The following is a 7,285-nucleotide window of genomic DNA, read 5'->3' on the forward strand; positions in this document are numbered from 1 at the left end:
CTTTGCAAGAGTGAGGGCTCGAGTCAAGGCAATGAGTTCAGCTTGCTGAAAGGTAGTGGAGGGGGGCAGAGCAGCAGCCTCAATGATAGATGTGGAAGATACTATAGCAGAGCCTGCCTTTGCTGGTGTGTGGCGATTAGGCCTGGTGGAACTGCCATCAATAAACCAGGTGTGATCAGGGTGAGGAACAGGAAAGAAGGAAATATGAGGAAATGGAGTGAATGTCTGGTGGATCACAGAGATACAGTCATGCAGGTCAGGTGTGGTATCAGGAATGATGTGGGAGGCCAGATTGAAGTCCGGGCCAGGAACAATGGTAACTGTGGGAGACTCAACACAGTGAGTACAGCTGAAGGAGCTGAGGAGCAGAAAGTATGTGTCAGATGTGAGGAAGAAAGTAGATTTTGGAAGTTACGAGAACTGTAGAGAGTGAGTTGAGCATAGTTTGTGATCTTGAGGGCCTCTAAAAGTATTAAACCAGCAGCAGCCACCACACACAGACATGAGTGCTATGCTAAAACAGTAAGGTCAAGTTGTTTGGACAGAAAGGCTACAGGGCGCGGTCCTGGTTCTTGTGTAAGAATTCTGACTGCATAGCCCTGTACTTTGGCTGTGTGTAATGAAAAGGGTTGGGATGAGTTAGGGAGAGCCAGCGTGGGAGCAGCTTTTAGGGCTGTTTTTTGAGGAATGGAAAGGGGAGTGGGGAAAGGATTTAGGATTTATCAGGTCAGCTAGGTTTATCTAGAACAGAATGGGTTGCGGAGGGAAGTATTGAGGATAGGAGAGTATATGGGTTTGGCACCACAGGATGGATAGGTAAGACGATTTGGTTGATAAGGCCAGATCCTGAACTAACCTGTAAGACTTGTCTGTTTTTGGACAGGTAAAATGGGGGAATTGTAAGAAGAGTTTATAGGCTTTAAAAGGCCATGCTGTAAAAGGCAAGTGATAACAGGCTTTAATCCTTTAGAAGTGTGCTGTGGGATGGGATATTGGCGTTGAGTGGGGTAAGGGTGATTAGGTTTTAATGAGATGGTAAGGGGTGCATCATCTGTCACCAAGGAGGGAGTAGAGGTATCCTATACTTGTGGATTAAGGTGGGGAGATACAAGGAATGGATATGAAGGAGGCTTTAAACTGGGGGAAAAGGTGGCAATGAGGTGTGGCTATAGCCCAGGAATAGTCAGGGAAGCAGATAATTTAGTTAAAATGTCTTGACCTAATAAGGAAGCTGGGCAGGTGGGGATAACTAAAAAGAAATGCATTAAAGAATGTTGTGCAGCCGGGTGTGGTGGCTCACGCCTGTAATCCCAGCACTTTGGGAGGCCAAGGCAGGCGGATCACGAGGTCAGGAGATCAAGACTGTCCTGGCTAACATGGTGAAACTCCGTCTCTACTAAAAATACAAAACATTAGCCAGGCGTGGTGGCAGGCACCTCTAGTCCCAGATACTCGGGAGGCTGAGGCAGGAGAATGGCATGAACCCGGGAGGCAGAGCTTGCAGTGAGCCGAGATTGCACCGCTGCACTCCGGCCTGGGTGACAGTGGGAGACTGTCTCAAAAAATAAAATAAAATAAAAAGAATGTTGTCCAAGTTGGCACCAGAGTTGGGGAGTTTTAAGAGGTTTAGCAGCTTGGCCGTCAATACCCACACGATATGGAGGCAAGGAAAACAGGCCCTTGGAAAGAAGGTAATGAGGAGTGGGTACCCTCCGTACTGATTAAGAAGGGGATGGACTTACCCTCCACTGTAAGGGTTACCCGAAGTTCTGCGTCCGTGATGGTCCAGGGGGCTTCCGAGGCGATTGGGCAGCATCAGTTTTCAGCTGCTAAGCTGAGGAGATCTGGGAGGGAGTCGGCCAAGGAACGTTGGATTTGGGCTCCAGCGGCTTTAGGAGCGGCAGTGATGTGAGTCGGACAGTCTGACCCCCAGTGGGGGCCCACATAGACAGGGCATGGCTTAGGAGGAATCCCAGGCTGCAGGCATTCTGAGGCCCAGTGACCAGGCTTTTGTCATTTGAAGCAAGGTCCACGAGGATGTTTTGAAGGAGCCCCTGGGGGCTGTGGCTTTGATGTTCTGAAGTTCTTATATGCTGGAGACGTGGTTGTGTGTTGTCTCACAGTGGAGGCAAGTAGCTGTAATTCAGAAATGCGTTGCTGTCTGATTACCTCCTCTCTACTATTGTACACCTTGAAGGCAAGGTTGATTAATTCCTGTTGTGGGGTTTGAGGGCTGGATTCCAATTTTTGAAGCTTTTTTCTAATGTCAGGAGCCAACTGGGTGGAAAAAATGCATATTAAGAATAAGGTGGCCTTCACATCCCTCCGGGTCTAGGGCGGTATAGTGCCTAAGGGTTGCTGCTAAGCGGGTCATGAACTGGGCTGGATTTTCGTCTTTACCTTGGGTAGTTTCTTTAAGTTTGTCATAATTAACAGCTTTGTAAGCTGCCTTTTTAAGCCCTTCAACTAGGCAGGAAACCATATAATCTCACCTAGTTATACTTGGGGAATCTGCCTGATAGTTCCATTGGGGATCTTCTTGGGGAACTGCTCTAATGCCTTCCTGGAGGTCTGACTCATGAAGCCGGCGGTTATCAGCGTGAGATTGGGCTAGAGAAAAAACTCTTTCCCATTCATCTGGGGAGAGGATAGAAGTTAGGATGACATTTAAGTCACTCCAGGTTAAATTTTAGGACAGAGTTCGATATCGGAATTCCTGCATATACTTAGTGGGGTCTGATGAGAAAGAGCCTAAATGCTGGCTGATTGGGGAAAGGTCTGATAGAGAAAAAGGTACACATACACTGACTATGCCTTCAACCCCAGCCATCTTTCTAAGAGGAAATTGTTAGGCAGGTTCAGGAGAGCTAGTCGCAGAATGAAACTGTAAACCAGATCGGGTGTGGGGAGGGGAGGTAATAGAAGGGTTATAGGATGGGGGAGCAGAGGCCGAAGAAAAGTTGGAGACTGATTCAGCCTGGCAGGGAGCAACCTGAGGAAGAGCAATCTGGGGCGGAGGTGAGAGGTCAGATGGGTCAGTAGAAAAGGAAGATTCACAAGACTCAGCGACGCTTGGGGTTGGGACTAAAGGGACAGATGGGAGGGAAAGAAGGAGGATTTGGGACGAGTCACATTGGGAACAGAGACTAGGGAGGGAACGAAGTGTGAAAAATGCCTGGATGTAAGGCACCTCAGACCATTTGCCCATTTTTCGACAAGAATTATCTAGGTCTCGTAGGATGGAGAAATCAAAAGCGCTGTTTTCTGGCCATTTAGAACCATTGTTGAGTTTGTACCGGGGCCAAGCAGTGTTGCAGAAGGAAATAAGATGCTTAGATTTTAGGTCAGGCGAGAGTTGAAGAGGCTTTAAGTTCTTGAGAACACAGGCTAAGGGAGAAGAAGGAGGAATGGAGGGTGGAAGATTGCCCATAGTGAAGGAGGCAAGTTTAAAGAGAAGGGTAGAGACATGGAGAAGGTGGGTGGGAAGCAGCCCCGGGCTGTAATGTGGGTGAGCAGCCAAAGCAGGCGTCCCCGCAATTGACTTGCCACCAAGGGAATGTGGGTGAATGACCAAGGCAGGCGTCCCTGTGGTGATCAGACACCAATGGAATGTGGGTGAATAATCAGGCAGGCATCCCTGCAGTGATTAAACACCAAAGGAAGACTGTCTTCCTGAGTCCATGACCGGCGCCGGAGTTTTGGGTCCATGGATAAAATGTGTCTCCTTTGTCTCTACTAGAGAGGAAAAAGAACTGGAATGGGAAGGGTAGGGAGATTGAAAGGTAGCCAGAGAGGTTGGAGAAGAAAGTGAAAAGACCGCTTACCCGATTTGAAATTGGTGAGATGTTCCTTGGGCTGGTTGGTCTGGGGACCTGAGGTCATAGGTGGATATCTTCATGAACTGAGGGTGAGGACAGGGGACTGGTCTTCTGAAGGAGTCCTCCTGTCCTGGGTCTTCAGCACCAAATGTCACACATGTCCGTGTGAAGAGAGGCCACCAACAGGCTTTGTGTGAGCAACAAGGCTGTTCATTTCACCTGGGTGCAGGTGGGCTGAGTCCAAAAAGAGAGTCAGCAAAGGGTGGTGGGATTATCATTAGTTCTTATAGGTTTTGGGATAGGCGGTGGAGTTAGGAGAAATGTTTTGCAGGCAAGGGATGGATCTCACAAAGCACATTCTCAAGAGTGGGGAGAGTTACAAAGAACCTTCTTAAGGGTGGGGGAGATTACAAAGTACATTGATCAGTTAGGGTGAGGCAGAAACAAATCACAATGGTAGAATGTCATCGGTTAAGGCTATTTTCACTTCTTTTGTGGATCTTCAGTTGCTTCAGGCCATCTGGATGTATACGTGCAGGTCACAGGGGATATGATGGCTTAGCTTGGGCTCAGAGGCCTGACAGTTCTCAAATTGTGGTCCCAGTGGCATCAGCATCACCTAGGAGCTTGTAAATGCAAATTCCTGGACATCACCCAGACCCACTGAATCAGAAACTCTGGGAGAGAGCCCACCAAATTGTGCTTTAACAAGCCCTCTAGGTAATTCTAATGTACACAGAAGTTTGAGAACCACTGTTCTACCATATTTTTGTTGTCGTCGTTGTTGTTGTTTTGAGACAGAGTCTCACTCTGTCGCCCAGGCTGGGGTGCAGTGGCGCAATCTCGGCTCGTTGCAGGCTCCACCTCCCAGGTTCATGCCATTCTCCTGCCTCAGCCTCCCGAGTAGCTGGGACTACAAGCGCCTGCCACCATGCCCAGCTAATTTTTTTTTTTTTTTGTATTTTTAGTAGAGATGGGGTTTCACTGTGTTAACCAGGATGGTGTCAATCTCCTGACATTGTGATCCACCCGCCTCAGCCTCCCAAAGTGCTGGCATTACAGGTGTGAGCCACCACGCTGGGTCTACCATATGACTTTTTAACAGCTGATGCTATTCCATTGAATAGCAGTATCACAATGTACTTAATTATACTGCTATTGTTGGACACTGAGGCTATTACTTTTTCACTCTTTAAAAACACTACAGTGAAGTCGGGTGCAGTGGCTCATGCCTGTAATCCCAGCACTTTAGGAGGTCAAGGCAGGCAGATCACCTGAAGTTGGGAGTTCGAGACCACCCTGACCAACATGGAGAAACCCGTCTCTACTAAAAATACAAAAAAATTAGCCGGGCCTGGTGGCACATGCCTGTAATCCCTGCTACTCGGGAGGCTGAGGCAGGAGAATCACTTGAATCTGGGAGGTGGAGGTTGTGGTGAGCCGAGATCATGCCATTGCACTCCAGCCTGGGCAACAAGAGCGAAACTTGGTTTCCAAAAAAAAAAAAAAAAAACCAAAAAAAACAAACAAAAAAACAGTATGGTGAATACTATTGCACTTAAACTTTGATGACATCCATGGAAGGAAATAAACTTCTGTTTTATTTAGACCACTGTATTTATGTATTTTTATTTATTTTTTTGAGACAGAGTCTCTCTCTGTCACCCAGGCTGGAGAGCAGTGGCGTGATCTTGCCTCACTCCAACCTCTGTCTCCTGGGTTCAAGCGATTCTTGTGCCTCAGCCTCCCGAGTAGCTGGGATTACAGGTGTGTGTCACCATGCCCAGATAATTTTTGTATTTTTAGTAGAGATGGTGTTTCACCATGTTGGTCAGTGTGGTCTCGAACTCCTGGCCTCAAGTGATCTGACTGCCTTTGCCTCCCACAATGCTGGGATTACAGGTGTGAGCCATTGTGCCTGGCCAGGCCATTGTATTTAGCCATTCTTTTATACAGCAACTTAGTTTTTTTCCTAATATACCTTCTTCACCTCAGACTTACAGTAGACTTTTTGTTTTGTTTTTTAGACTAAATGCTGTAGTAGACTTTTAAAGCAGATCTCCTAATATAGCTCCCAGACCTGTAATTCATCTTATTCAGTATTGACTTATTAAACTAAGAATCATTTTGCACAGACATCACCACCATCCTCTGCTCAAGAGCTACTGTTCATTCATTCATTCATGCAGTAGTTATTTCAGCTACTATGATAAGTATGTTTCAGTCACAGTCCTAAGTGCTAGAAACTAGAGATCCAACATGATACAAGAAAAATGAAGATAATACTTATTTTGGAGTCCTTGCCATCATGTACCTTACAGTCTAATTGAAGACAATGACAAGATTGACCATCAAATATTCACACAAATAAATATAAAGTTACAACTTTGATAACTGTTACTAATAAAAGGAGAATGGTGCTAGGACACTTAGAAAGATTTGATTTAGTTGAAGAAGTCAGGGAAGGCTTCTCTAAGAAAGTGTAAGGCTGAGATATGAAGGATGAGTAGACATTCTGAAGAGTAGACATTACTGAGAGATGAACCTTCCAACCAATGAAGGCAAAGACCCTGCAGAAGTAGAGAACGTGTGCATTTGAGGAGTTGACAGGAGACAGAAGACCAGTGTGACTAGAGCAGAGAGACTGAGGGATAATACTGGATGAATTATAGAGATAGGTAGGGTCTAGGCCATGTAGGGTCTTATGGGCTATGTTAAGAATCTTGCCTGGGCGTGGTGGCTCAGGCCTGTAATCCTAGCACTTTGGAAGGCTGAGGTGGGTGGATTACCTGAGGTCAGGAGTTTGAGACCTGCCTAACCAATATAGTGAAACCCCATCTCTACTAAAAATACAAAGATTAGCCGGGTGTGGCACCTTGTGCCTGTAGTCCTAGCTACTTGGGAGGCTGAGAAGGGAGAATTGCTTGAACCCGGGCGGTGGAGGTTGCAGTGAGCTGAGATTGTGCCGCAGCACTCCAGCTTGGGAGACAGAGTGAGACTCCGTCTCAAAAAAAAAAACAAAACTTTGTCTTTGGCATATGAACATTGAGAAGTGGCTAAAGAGTTTCTATTTGAAAATCAGAGAAATTAGCTTGGCATGGTGTTGCACGGCTGTGGTCCTAGCTACTCCAGAGGTTGAGGCAGGAAGATCCCTTAAGCCCAGTAGGTCGAGACTGCAGTGAGCCATGTTCATGCCACTGTACTCCAGCCTGGGTAACAGAGGGAGACCTTGTCTCAAAAAAAGTTTTAAAAAGGGGTTTAGGTTTGTGAGTGACATAATCATGAAATATTTGCCTGGACGGATTAATTAGTTTATTATTTATTTCTGCTCTTCTTTGTTTATAATCTCCCCTGGGCAAGTCATCCACTTTCAAGTCATGAGGAACTGAACAAAGGAGACTAAGAATGAGTAGCCAAAGACATAGGAGGAAAAGTTGGAGTGTGAAAAGTTGGAGTGTGTTATGTCA

The sequence above is a fragment of the Macaca mulatta genome, chromosome 2 (assembly GCF_049350105.2).
Source record: "Macaca mulatta isolate MMU2019108-1 chromosome 2, T2T-MMU8v2.0, whole genome shotgun sequence".
In the NCBI taxonomy this organism is placed as follows: Eukaryota; Metazoa; Chordata; class Mammalia; order Primates; family Cercopithecidae; genus Macaca; species Macaca mulatta.